Source organism: Lissotriton helveticus, chromosome 4_2, assembly GCF_964261635.1.
Source record: "Lissotriton helveticus chromosome 4_2, aLisHel1.1, whole genome shotgun sequence".
NCBI classification, from domain to species: domain Eukaryota; kingdom Metazoa; phylum Chordata; class Amphibia; order Caudata; family Salamandridae; genus Lissotriton; species Lissotriton helveticus.
In genome coordinates, this window is record NC_136064.1 from 10,083,734 (window position 1) to 10,098,163 (window position 14,430).

Consider the following 14,430-nt stretch of genomic DNA (forward strand, 5'->3'; position numbering starts at 1 on the left):
AGTCAGTGCGGAGCGGGCCCAAGAGCACCCGGGAGGGCCCAGTGCCCGTGACAGTTATTTCGAAGGGGCTGCAGGCGCACTGCAAGACATCTACCAAGCCCGGATAACACTGGGGCATATGAGACAGCTGCCACAACTAGGAGGTCGGGTGCAGAGGTGGGGGCCGTGGGGGCAAGACTAGTTGGGGGGCCACCAAGATCACAAGAGGCCCGCCTGGTGGAAACCACCCCCCGGAGAAGTTGCACGGAGACCACAGCGCCCAGACCCACCGAACAGCGGGATCTGGAAGAGCGTCTGGGTCCCTAGCACACTACACGTGGTTGGGGTCGCGGCAGGGAGCTCGTGCCCGAACTATGATTGGACCCAACACAGCCACACTGGAGCAGGGACCTAGGGTGGAGCCGACCCACGAGTGAAACGCTGACGCCCCAGGGCTAATTCACAGTGCGGTCCTGGGATGCTGTTGACCACAAATGGCGGGACTGCGAAAGAAGGGTGACCGCACCCTCCCCGAAATGCTCGCCAAGGGCCAGATGAAGACCGATAAAGGGCCACCATCTCCAGGGGCCGGGAAATCGCAAACTGACCCAGCGGGTGAAGAAGTGCCCATTACCAGGTCCTTCCTGGAGTCCTTGTTTAATTCCCTCAGAGCTGACTTCCAGACATTGAAGCAAGAAGTAGCCGGGGAAGTCAGAGAAATCAGACGGAAAGTGGATGGCCTGGGTGAGAGGGTGGTCGCGATAGAGGAAGCAGACCAGGCCAGGAGCGACGAGATTGAACAACTACAACAGGAGATTATACGCTTGAAGGACCCACAGCTGGACCTGCAGGCCCATGCGGAGGACTTAGAAAACCGGTCCCATCGCAACAACATACGGGGGGTCCCTATCAAAGAGGAGGGGGTGGACATCACAAGCTACCTATAGGCCCTCTTCCAGGACATCCTGGGGGAACCTGCGGACTTTGAAGTAAGAATTGACAGGGCCCTTAGGGTGGGGCTCCCGAGACGGGCACCTGCCCCACCTCCGGACATTTTGGCCTTCCTACCTGACTTCCCGCTCAAAGAACGGATCCTCCGAGACGCCCGACGGCAACAGCCTATTCATTTCCGGGGCCATCCCGTAGCCCTGTACCAGGATCTATCAACCATTATTTTACAAATGCGGAAAGCATTCAAGGTGGCCACGGACTTCCTACGCACGAAAGAGATCCCATACTCCTAGGGCCACCCATTCCGACTGATCTTCAAATGGAACGGGGTCCTTCAGCAACTGGGATCGCTGCAGGACACATGTGCACTGCTAGAGATAGCCCTACTGGAGGAGTCACCTTCATCGAAATCACCACGAGGTCCGTCCCGGGGAGGCTGGCAAACGATCAGCCGCAGACGTTCCCCCGAGATACACTTGAAACCAGAGGCCCATGTCATATCACAGGAGAGGGCCATTGCTATAAGGGAAGTTGCCAGAGAAACGTCGTCCTCGGAATGAGCAATTGACAAAGGGGGGACATCTCCGCATGATCACAGTATAGGTCTGTGGGCGGGGGGGGCCACGGAGGCCGCCACTGGAACTCGCCTCACCAAGTAACACTACCACAGCCCTGCGCAGGACTAGGACTATGGTTATCTGCCGCTTTTTAGGAGTTGGGGTGGGGAGGGCTGTTGTTGGAGGGATTTCAGGAGGGGGTAGAGGGGAGAGGGGGGGTCAGGGGAGGAACAGTTTTGGGGAAGGGGGGAACCCCAGTGTGGTGCATTTAAGGCAAGGTACAAGTGTCATTGGAGTTCGGAGGCCTCTTGGAACAGTGCGCGGCCTTCACACTCCCCGTCCCCCCCCGCCACCCCCCCCCCCATATGGCGGAGTGCACGGTACGGGTCCTCACCTTAAATGTAAAGGGGCTTAACAACCCCATCAAACGCAGGGCTGTCCTGTCCTACCTAGAGAACTCTGAGGCGGAGGTGTGCCTACTACAAGAAACGCACTTGCTCCCCAAAGACTGGCACCGGATGATCTCCAGGGCCTTCCCGTTCCAGTACTACTCTTCTGCACCGGAGAAAAAGGCTGGGGTCGCCCTTGTGGTGGCACGGCACTTCAAAGGACAGGTAGGGGACAAGGTTGCAGAAATCAAAGGGAGATTCCTAGCTTACAACATCCAGATAGGTGGGTTGGCGGTGGTCATAGGGTCACTTTATGCCACAAACTCCAAACAAGAACCCTTTCTTCAAGGGGCTCTAGCGGACGTCTTGGCAACAAATGCAAAATCTATACTGGTGGGTGAAGACACTAACCTTGTGATGGACCCAGACAGGGACAGGTCAGGCCAACGATTTGGGTTCACAGGAGCGATCTCCAAGGAGGGAGGACAGTGGCTGGCGAGTAGAGGGTTTTTAGATCTCTGGAGAGGGACTCATCCTTGCACCCCGGGGTACACCTTTTATTCACACGTACACCACACATATGCTTGAATAGATCATTTCTTTGGGAGCACGGAATTGGCCCCTTTGGTCACGGACATCGAGGTTATCCCGGCAGCACTCTCAGATCACAACTCTCTCAAGATACACATACAGGTCCCACGACTCAAGACGCAGAAAGGTAGATGGCACCTCAAAGAATCCCTCTTACAACGCAAAGGGGTCACACAACAGCTTCACGACCGTATCACAGAATACTTGCACAAGAACGATACCACTGACGCCCCACTGACGGCAGTCTGGGGGGCGCTTAAAGTGGGGGTACGGGGGGACCTAATTGCCGTGGCCGCCGCAGAAGCCCGAGAACGTAGAGAAAAGCGACAGTCGCTTTCCGATCAGGTGCTCGAACTAGAACGGGCCCATAGGAGAATGGGTGCCCCCAGAATTTGGCGTAAGCTTAAAGCAGCCAGTCCCAACTGGCGGGCCTAGACTTGGACAGGGCAGAATACGCGGCATTACGCTTACGCCACACTTACTACGTGGGTGGAGACAGAACGGGGCGCTTGCTAGCAAGCCGACTCAAAGCAAAGATCCTACGCTCAAAAATCTCTTCCATTCAAAACCAAGAGGGGCAAACGTCCCAAGGGGACGACCAGATCGCGTAGGCATTCCGGACATTTTATGCCTCCCTATACGCGGCAGAGGCCGCACCCGAACAGGGGGCTGTAGAGGCATATCTCGATGAGGCAGCGATTACGACTCATCGAGGCCAACAGGCGCTCTCTAGACAAACCAATCAGAACGGAAGAAGTAGTCACATCGATAGCGCGTCTTAAACCACTCAAAGCCCCCGGACCTGATGGTTTCTCGGCGGGCTTTTATAAATCCTTTTGCCCCCTACTAGCGCCACTATTGGCCAGACTGTTTAACTCCTTCCAAGGCCGGGGCTCTATCCCCCAAGATATGCTGGAGGCGGACATCACCGTCCTGCCCAAGCCGGGCAAAGACGCGTCCCAGTGCACGGCCTACAGGTCCATTTCGTTACTCAACCTGGACCTCAAACTATTCACGGGACACTGGTGGCGAGACTGGGTCCCTGTTTACCAGGCGTCATCGAGCCAGACCAAGCGGGATTTATCCCGAACAGGCAATGCGCCGACAACACCAAACGCCTGCTCCACGTCATTGACAAGGCCCACTTCAACGACTCTGACGCAGCCCTCTTATTGGTCAACGCTGAAAAAGCGTTCAATGGGGTAGACGGGAGGTATCTTGATAAAGCCTTGACGCGGTTCGGGATAAGAGAACGCTTCCGCACGTGGGTCGCCAGTTGTTACGCGGCTCCCCAGGCGGTGATCCGAGTTAACGGGGTGTGCTACCTGCCGTTTAACATCCAAAGAGGCACCAGAGAGGGGTGCCCACTCTCGCCCCTGTTGTTCGCTCTATACATAGAGCCTTTCGCACAAAAGGTCAGGGACAACCCAGCAATTGTCGGAATCACATTTGGCGGGGAACCGCAGACCATCAGTCTTTACGCGGATGACATCCTCGCGGCGGTAGATGACCCCAAGAGGTCGGTACCGGCATTCCTGGCAGAAATGGAAGCGTTTGGAAAAGTGTTGGGTTTTAAGATGAACGTTGAGAAATCAGTGATTTTACCACTGGGGCGCAACGCCCGCACACCTAAGCGCAGCCCTCGGTGCTACGGAGGCCTCTCATCGTGTATGTCGTTGCCCCACCTGGGCATATCATTGACACCCAGCACGGCACAAACGGTCAAACAGAATTATACAACACTGCTTACTCAATTGCAGGGTCATCTGACACGGTGGCGACAGCAAGCACTCTATTGGTTGGGGCGCGTGGCGGCGATCAAAATGTCGCTGTTGCCAAAGGTCCTGTACTTATTTCAGACCATACCGGTAACACCACCGATAGGAATGATCAAAAAACTACAAGACAGCATACGACACTTCGACTGGGAAGGCAAAAGACCGCGACTTCGCAGAGACCTGACCACGCGTGCCACTTCGGAGGGCGCTCTAGGGGTACCCGACTTATTTCGATACTTCCAAGCATCGCAAGTCCGGTACCTTCTGGAGTGGAGCCGACCGGAATCAGAAAAACGATGGTTGTTCCAGGACCGAGCAATGGTCCAAATGTCCTTGTTGAAGGTCCCATTCCTGAAACGTACCGACAGACCCTCATACCTCAAGAAATCGGCCATCACCCGAACGGTGATGTAAGTGTGGGACAAGGTAGCGGTTAAAAATGGCCTCACCACCTTCCCATCGCCAATGACACCCCTGTTTGACAACCCTGCCTTTGAGCCGGGAACTGTCCCTGGGTCGTTCCCACAATGGAGGTCATCGAAGTGCAAGTCGGCGGGCCATCTCTTCGACCTAAAAGGTTTTATGCAAATACACACCTTGTAAGACTTCTACACACTTCCTCAGATTCAACGCTTCCAATATTTCCAACTCAGACACTGGCTTACCACAAGACAGGTGCTGCCATACGTGAGCAGACATCTCACGGCTTATGAAAAGTGGCTTCACACGAAACGGACAGATAGACAGGTGGTCACGGACCTCTATAAATTGCTGAGCTCGCCCCCTCCCACCACACGCTCTGCGGGCCAGAAGCGCTGGGAGCGAGAACTGGGTCGCTCCTTTACGGACAAAGAGTGGCAAGACATATATTTCAGAGCCCACCACACTGCTTGAAATGTAGCTAGCAAAGAATCAGCAGTAAAGATAGCCTACTATTGGCACCTGACACCAGCACGGCTATACCAAAGTAATCCACGCCGCAACCCGACATGCTGGAGATGGTGCGGACAGATAGGAACATTGACTCACATACTATGGGAGTGTGCAGACGTAAAGGATTACTGGGAACAGGTGCTTAGTGACATAGACAAATACTTTGAAACGGAGATTCCCCAATTCCCGGCCTACGCGTTACTGGGCCTTCCCAACAAAATCACATTCCCACTCAAGTCACTCAGAGGGAAGCAGATGGGGTTGGCAATGGGGGCAGCGACACACCATATCTTATTGCTATGGGGCACCAAGAGAACGCCCACACACACACGGGTTGGCTTCATAGGCTTTGGTACACAATGGGCATGGAGCGGATACAAGCCTCCCTTACACAGACAGGGGACACCTTCCTGGATACGTGGCAACCCATGGTCTCTCTCTTGTCCGAAGAATTTAATGAACTCACGTGCCCGAAATATCTCAGGGTGCTTCGCTTGGCAGACGAATTCAGGCGGAACAAGGAGGCCTCGAACTAAAGCTTACAATGCACACATAACCACACAGTGCTTGGTAGATGTATAATGGCCACAGCGGGGGGAGGGATCCGGGAGGCGGAGGGGCGGGGGAGGGGCTTGTTTGTTGCTGGGGTTGTTGACTGCATTGTCGGACGGCACCAGGCCCACACCCTCTCTCATGGACACATCATCTTAAATTGACAATGGTTCCGCCCTCGAGGGGAAAGAGGGAGAGCAGGGTAGAGAAAAGGGGTGATCTTTTCTATTTACATTTGCCGACTTGTTATGTGTTTGATGCAACAAAATTCAATAAAAATTATTTAAACCAAAATAAAACCTCTAAAAGCTTGAATCTAATGACCAGTCAGCTGCATTAAGGATATCCTCCAAGTGGGCTCCTAACACAGAGGCACTTGAAGACATTGCGCCCCTCGTTGAGTGCGCTTCAAAGATTTTCGTATCGATGCCTGCTTTCAGCATCACATCTTATTACACAGAGATGGAAATAAATGCCGGGTACGAGATCACCTGATACTGGCATTTGGTGTGCCGAGTCACATGGAAGGTGAAATATCCAGGTCTCTGACATCCAAAAACCCGTCTGCAGGACCCCAGACACAATAACATGGCCAGCTTAGATGACAGCTGTTTACGAGACAGATATTTATTGCTCGGCCATCCAGACAGTAACTTCAAGACCTTATTGACGTCCCAGAGGACCGAGTACCTTGGTTCCGGAGGGAGAGATAAGCGTACAACACTCCAAAGCTTCCTGACCAATGGATGTTCTCCCACCAGGAGATTTGCCATGGATTCATGGGCAGCCGAGATCGCGGACTGAAATGTATTGACGTCCTGTATGCGAGTTCCTGTGAGGCCTGAAAGGCTAAAAAATTGAAGATGTGGATAACGTCTGCCCCCACGGGATCCAGACTCCGTTGCAGGCACAAACCCATCCAATGAGACCAAACCGATCGGTACCGCTTAACCGTACTGTACGCCCAAGCGCAGGAAAGATGGTCCGCAGCGTCTCTCAAAAGATCCTTGACTTGCATTCGAGACAGGTAATATTCCACGCCATGAGCGGGAGAGAGCCGTTCGCCACAAGAGGGTGAGGATTGCCTGCCAGATCGCTCAGGAGATGAGGCAACGAGCGGAGACAGATTAAAGAAGCCCAAGAAAGGTCCATCAGAACTGAAAACCAAACTTGCGATCTCCAAACGGGGGTGTTCACCACCAAATCCACGTCCTGTCATCGCACCTGCATAGTCAGCCTCATTCTCATGGCAAAGGGGGGAAAGGCATTGCCCCATTCCGCCGCCCAATCCTGCTGGAAGGCTTCTGTGGCTACTGCTCCCAGATCTGGTCTCCAGCTAAAGTACCGGGGAAGCTGGTGATCGAGGCAAGATGCTAACAGATCGGCCGTGAAAAGAGCCCAAAGTGCCTGCAGGGACTGGAACATCGTGGGAAACTATTTCCATAGGCTTGCGTCCCGCAAGTGACGTGAATGCCAGTCTGCTACCTATTTGGACACTACCGTTCCACCGTCACTGAAACCTGATGCTCCAGTAGTCCTTGCAGAAATTCTTGGCGAAATCCGGCAAGGCCTTGGAATGACAGCCGCTACATTGTCCGTCTTCAGAAGAATGCAGGACTGGGCACAGACTCTTGTCCAACATCGGACCACGAAGGAACCTGCCATCAACTCCAGAGAGTTGATATGCATTGACCGTTTCTCTGCAGACCAGCAGCCGCCTGTGGTGAACTATTCACAACAGGCTCGCCAGCCGGAACAGCTCGCGTCAAATTCAATCACCAGGTCCTGTTGGGACCCAAATATGGCCTGTCCCTTCCACGTGTTCATATACGAGAGCCACCAATGAAGGTCTTCTATTACTTACTTGCTGAGGGGAACCTGTTAGGCATACGTTAAACCCCTGCGCCGGTGTGATGCCTGGAGTCTCTGAATGGCTCGAAAATGGAGGGGGCCTAAAAGATAGCTTGGATCTAAGCCTACAAGAGACCGACCACTCTGGCAGTGCTGCGCTATGAGGTCTGAGGTTTCCGCAAAATCTACTGTACCTCGTGACTGATCTTCACCATCTTCCTGGAATTGATCACTTATCCTAGGAAGGTGATCGAACAAACTGGCAGGAGTTTGGACTTTGCTTGGTTGAGCACGAACCCCAGAGACTTGGGGAGCTCTACTGCGAACTGCAGCTGCTGTATAAACGTCCAGGGCATTGGTTCATGAACGGCATATTGTTCACATATACAATAATTCAAATGCCTGAGCTCTCAGTCCTTCAACTACCGGGTGTAAGACCTTGGTGAAGCACCAAGGCGCTGACGACAGGTCGAACGGAAGAGAGGTGAACTAAAAGGTCTGGCTTTGCCACTGAAACTAGAGAGAAAGTTGCGGAAAAATGGGGCCCATGAGATACACATCCTTGAGGTCTAGCCCGACCATCCAGTCGTTGGGCGCAAGAGGTCATCCTCTATCTTGAAGTGGCAGTAGACCAACCACTCATTGAATTCCCAGAGATTTATCTGTCCCCTTCCTGTTTTTGTACCAAAAAGAACAAATTGCTTAAAAATCCCCCGGGGTGAAGAGAGCAGCGGCGACTAGCCCGTTTCTCCAAGAGTTATTCTACCTCCCGCTGAATAAGAGCGGACTCCCTGCTGGAAAAATAAAGCGGAGCCAAAGGGTTAACCTGGAAGGGAGAGCCATAGAATTCCACATGAAGCCCTTGCACCATTTGTAGGGAGTTATCAGATTATCAGAGGGCTGAGGAAAGACAGCCTAGACCTGTCCACCGGGGGGACTTTAGGTCTGCAGGGTGTCCGCTGGCGGAGAGTTGGCTTGGTCCCCAAGAACACCTGTTTTAATGTATCGAATGCATCTCTGTCCACCCCTTCTGGGTGTAGGCGCTTAGGTTGGGTCTCAGCAGGGGGAGCAGTGACCTGCTCTGGAGGTTTGGGGACCTCGGCGCGAGAGGTTGCAGGCATCGCTGTGCCAGGTCCGTTAATCTCTACTCCAGAGGTGCCACTGCCTGTGAGACTGCAAAAGTAATCTGTGACCGGGAAATATTGCATGTCCTCCTCCTCCTCATAGTAGTCATCAAAGCCTTCCATGAGGTAAGTATCCCAGGGCTTTGAGAACCAGAGGTAGGAATAGGGTAAGTATATCTTGGTGGTCACCCACCAAGTAAGAGGGAATATATGGCTTGGGCTGGGTCCAAAAATCAGGATCCCCTTAGAAAGGGGGGAAATTATAGAAGGGGGGTGGAGGGCTAGCCGAGTCCACGCGCGGGCCTTATGGGAGGCAACCTTAGTTTCCTGCACAAGCAGGGTTATGGGGGTCTAGATGACCAAAGCAGACAGATGCACTTTATTTCACGTGGGCTAGGGGAGTGACAGTAAATGTAAATGTAAATGTAGCCGTACTTGTAAAGCGCACTGATACTCCTGAGTGTCCTGGCGCTGTACTCATACCGCTAGGAAACCCTTCCTGGTTTTTCCCCGTGAAATGTCCACTCCTGGGCATCCCCAGGGTGCAACCAGGCATCCCTAGCGCTGTAATGGGCCGTTGTGGAGACTAAGCAAGCTATTGCCCAGAGTTGCAGCGTGGGGCCCATGATTAGAATAGGCACCGAGGCGAGAAATCAGGTCCGAGGAATTATGAGCCCAAGATCTGCCGAGACCAGCCAAGGCAGGAATTGAACTCTGGTCCCGGGCCAGATCTCTGCATCAGGGTCTGCTGCTCTAACCATTGAGCCACACTTCTCCACCAGTCTGGTATGGTCTGTTAAAACAAGGCAGGCACAGACCGCCTGCAGCCTTACCCAGGCCCAAGTGTAACTCCAGGCTGGCCAGGGAGAGATGTACTCATTCGAGTAACGTGGGCGGAGGCGCTCTTCTATGGCCTTAACTGACGCTGTCTGCGCCCCGCATTAGAGCGGAGACCAAATGTCCCAGAAGGATGAAGGAGGCGCGCCCTCTGGTGGCCGGCAGACCACCGCGTGCTCTGCCCCTTGCTTTATCAGAAATCAGTTTTGGGCTGCGTAGAAGTGACAAAGTGTTCCCGCGGCCGCTGAAGGGAAGCGCCGCCGCCAACTTTGCTTTACCTGAAAATCAATGATGGTATCAGTGAAACCAAAAAACAAGCCCTGAGGAAATAATAACATGAGAGTGCACTACACCACTTAACTGACATCGACTGCAGCAGCGAAGAAAGAGGGAGTCCGGTGAGGGTCAACACCAGTTAATAAGGCGGGAGCCTCCTGATTGGACAGTCACTGTTGTCTTTGAACTTGATGGTTTTGCTGAGACTTCATGAGATATGAAGTCCTCTTGTTGTTTGTTCTTTCTTATTAAAAGAAGAAATAAATGCCCAATCCTAATCCTCGCCTCCGTATCCTGACATAGAATTGAATACAACTTGAAGCAAAGACTGTTCTTTCTTGTAATGGCTGCTGTTGGATTAAAAGAAGAAAGAAATGCCCAATCCTAATCCTCGCCTCCGTATCCTGACATAGAATTGAATACAACTTGAAGCAACGATCTAGGGTACGCTTTCCTTTTTGGATCCCGTGTTTGTGGCAGATCGCACCTTACCCTCCCCACTCCATGTTTAGATCTTATTCAGAGAAACCCCACGAAATACTAAAGTATCCATTCAAGTGTTTAGGCAGAAGTTGCTTGACTTTTTTGATTTGCCCATTATTTTGCACAATTGAACGGTTCTCACACAACTGTGGTTATCTGGGTTACTGTAGTCATCTACAAACTTGAAACTGTTAAGACACCGATAAAAAACCCGATTCTGAAAAGAAGAGATGAGCTGTTTGGAATCAGGCCCCGGTTTTTGCTTAGCTGTTTAATGCCAGTCCAACCTCTAATACTATGATTCCAACCCAGTCCAAGAAGTGTTTTCTACCTTATTTGGGCAAACCATTGTGCTATTAAAAAAAATATAGTTTTCTTTCTGTTAATATGGAAAAAGTTGTTGCTAATATGAAAAATTATACATTCGTTTATGAGAACGAAATTGTGTCTTTATTAACGAATTCGCCCATGTGAACTCTACATCAACCCGGCTCGCAAATACATAGTCAGGCAAGCACTAAGACCTAGGCCTGAGGTTATTGATTGATCGGTCAAGGGTGGGATGGCACATAGCCGGCAAACAAACGCACAAACAGGTAACCTTCGATCAATACGGCAGATAGGCCCAGCACCACTACAATAGTCAAGGGGGATTGGCCTCAGTAAAGCACAGATGGCCGGATGTGCGCTCCTATAACACCACAAAGTCAGATGTTACATGAGTTAGGAACATCTAGCCAATCAGGACTCAGCACACGGAGTGATCAAGCGCTCCCCATGCCAGACATCTGAACACATTACCTACTGGCCACATTGTGTCCACGCAAGGTCGAGCCCCGTCTGTATTTTCCATTGGACAATTTATGGCTCCAAAGGCACCAACTTACATTTCTCACCATGGATAACCGGAAACCTTTCATTACCTACAGTGAACTTTATAAAAGGAGGCCACAGACCGATTATAAATTGGGACAGACCTCAGACCCTCTGCCTGGAACTGTTCTCCCGGCCACAACATTCAATTAAACAAACTATTCCTGTTTTGCCAAACGCTTCTCGTCTCTCCTTTCCTTAAACAACAGTAACAGAGCTAAATTGATAGCCTCCATGCTCCCTCAGCAGTTCTCAGTTACGCTGTATTTACATTGATTAGGTATTCAATTTAGGATCTGCAATACACCGACATGTGTCCTTTTGTACATCTCCTATGCAGCATAAATAACATATCCCATTATGAACAAATTGGGGCCATCTCCTCACCCTATCATATAGTCCTCTTTCATCACGGTGGTCTGCTATTCAGGGGGGGTCTAGTTCTTTAGATCTTAACCCACTCCACCAGTTCTTCAGTTAGATTTTTTGTCTCTTCATGTTGTCTTAATATGTTCCTCATCCGCCAGAGCCCATTTTTGGAAATCTTTTCCACTTCCCATACTCCGGCAGTCCTGTGAATTGCTATGCGTAATTTCGCTAACCCTGTCATTAAAGATATTCATATTCTAATTTTTTTACATTTACATGAAATATACCTATAGGCATTTCTTTACATATGCATCTAGCTCTACTCCAGTCATATGTGACGGGCACCTCCCGCCTCAGGCAGCTCCAAGTTACATGCGGAAAGCCTGCCCTCTCTTCATCACATTTCCCACACATGGTCTGTTTAGCAGGATAAATCTGTGTCAGTGTTTGGGTTTAAGGTAAATTTTATTCAAGAAGTGGAACCGGATCAATTTGAAGAGGGCATTAACGGAGATTCTCTTGGCTTGTTCACAAGACTTTTTCCTGTCTCTTGGGGAAAGGAATCTGGGCACCCCTCCACCCATTTACTTAATGCTTTTTTCATATTTCCCCCTCTATCTTCTATTAATGTTGTAGACAGTAGTGTAAACAGTCTCCTACAGCCTCCTAATTCCAGGATTTGTGGTATAATTGCCTCAGGAAAACAATTACATAATCCCTAAACTGTGTGTGCTGTCTTTCAATTTACAAAAAGTGCCTGGACCTATGGCAAACAGTTCTTTACTCTGGGCAAAAGACATACATTTACAGTTGAGGTATACATCTCTCACCCAGATTGCCAGTTCCAGAAGGACATGCCACTCGTATAATCTGAAATTGTGTTAGCATCCATAGTGGGATATTCAATGTCAATGGGGACCTCTTTATGCGATTAAATGTCCATGTGGACTTGTTTATGTTGGACGCACTGCAAGGAAGGTAAAAGTTCGGATGACCGAACATAAGAGTACGATACGCACCAAGAACTTGAAATCATGTTTGGCAACACATTGGAATGAGAGGGGCCACACCATACCACAATTGAAATTTACTGTGCTAGAGAGATTGGTGGTTAAACCGCATGTTGACACAATGAAACTGTTGGCTCAGAGAGAGACGTACTGGATCAAGTCCCTTAGGACGCTGACACCCTATGGGCTAAATGATAAGATCGAAATGATACATTATCTGTAAATTGGCATTATAACTAATCTGCTGTTTTTACTAATTCAACTGTTTTGTGTAACTTAGTGATTTTTCATGTAATGGCAGGTACCTGTTTACATTTCATATTTTGTTGTATATATTTTGCTGTGCACATGCTCAATTAATCTCACCAACTACACGTGATCACATATATAATAGGTATTTTTATCGATATTTTCTTACTTAGACAGAGTAACGATAATGTTAGTGTATTATAAGCGCCATCTTGGGACAGGACGGGGCGTTGAGGAGTCCGTTTTCTATGTTGCACCTATTATGATGTCAGACGCTGAAAACCGGCGTCTCGAATTCGGCTCAGTTCGAACATGGAGAGTTAGACGGATGAACCTGAGAGGCACGCATAATCTGTGAAAAGTGAGGTGAGATGCTAGGGAGGCTGCTTCTAAGCATAAGGGGTTTAAAAGTTAATGCGATACTTAGGAGGTTTCCTGTGTTTACATTTCAGCGTTAAAGCATTGGAAAAGAAGGGAAAGAGTTGTAAAGATTTTGACGCGTGTAAAAAAAGACCGAGTAAGTATCGGATGCTCGGGTTCAAGAAAAGATACCTTAAAAGATTAGAGGAAACACAGTGAGGATAACGGTTTTCTTTGGTATTGTTACTTTGTAGAAGAAGAGGAGTTGTGCACTTCATTTTCGTGTGGTTACAAGTGAAGGTAAGAGTGCACGTTTGTGGCTCTTTGCAAACTTAAGGTTATTGGTTAGCACACAAGGTTTTATTTGGGATTTTGCACGTGCATGTAGTGATGAAAATGTGGTGACAGTAATGGGATCAACAGGTGGCAGGTGAACTTGGTTGAGCATGGATTTTAATTATAAAAACATACGTAGTCTCATTATTTAAGATCTTCTGGTTTCTATTTACAACAAATTGTTGAATGAATATTGTACATGTTTTCTTTTACACAATTGTGATAGATGTTTATGTTATTTATAGCATATTCCCCTGACGAAGGTGCATACCGAAATGCATTGGGACATGGCTTCATGAGTTGTCTGAGGAATTCATATTTGTCTTTGATGGACAAAGAAGAATAAATCTTGTTTGAAGAAAGAAAACATTGTTTGAAGAAGATATTTTTGGTGTTATGTTATTTATGTTTTCAGCATAACGTGGATAAATGTTGATGCAATTTTTTGAATTAGGTCATTTTTACTAATTGTTTTTTGTGGCAATATTGTTGAAAAACGAGTAGTTAAAACAAAGGTTTGAAAACTCAACACGTAATTGTGTGTATGTGAATAGTGCACCCCATATCACAGGTTTCTGTGAATTATTGCGACCTCTTCAACACCGCCTCCTCAAAAACATTTCTGGTAAGATGTAGTCTCTGCAGGTTCCCGCTAAAAGGGACTTTACCCAGATTGGGCTTTTGTGTTATTTAAAGCCTAAGCACTATTCTGTTTGTAGGCTGGGCTCCTTCCAGTAACATTATCCGTAGCAGTAAAGTGTTGCACCCAGCAGGCAATAAGACCATGCATTGAAAAATTCTATAGCTGTGTCCTTCAAGCTCTGTTACACTGTTTGCCAGTTATTGCTTGTTTCGTTATTTGCTTTTTTCCAGATTGACATATGCTCTGGTTTGATACATCCTTGTTATGCTTTTAGTATGACTGATTGCCT

At 49.3% G+C, this 14,430-nt stretch overlaps 1 protein-coding gene and 1 long non-coding RNA gene across 5 annotated transcripts in view; both read left to right on the plus strand.

Annotated features, from left to right (window-relative positions):
- Positions 1-14,430, plus strand: part of C4_2H8orf48 (chromosome 4_2 C8orf48 homolog) — a 283,223-nt gene that overhangs the window by 79,948 nt on the left and 188,845 nt on the right. The gene's annotated exons all lie outside the window — the stretch shown is intronic.
- On the plus strand, positions 12,952-13,970 carry LOC144752020 (uncharacterized). 2 transcript variants are annotated; one of them, XR_013593993.1, is made up of 4 exons: positions 12,952-13,168; positions 13,255-13,319; positions 13,417-13,462; positions 13,744-13,970. It is a non-coding gene; the product is annotated as an uncharacterized LOC144752020 (long non-coding RNA). The 2 variants fall into 2 exon arrangements; XR_013593992.1 differs by having other exon boundaries at positions 12,952-13,319.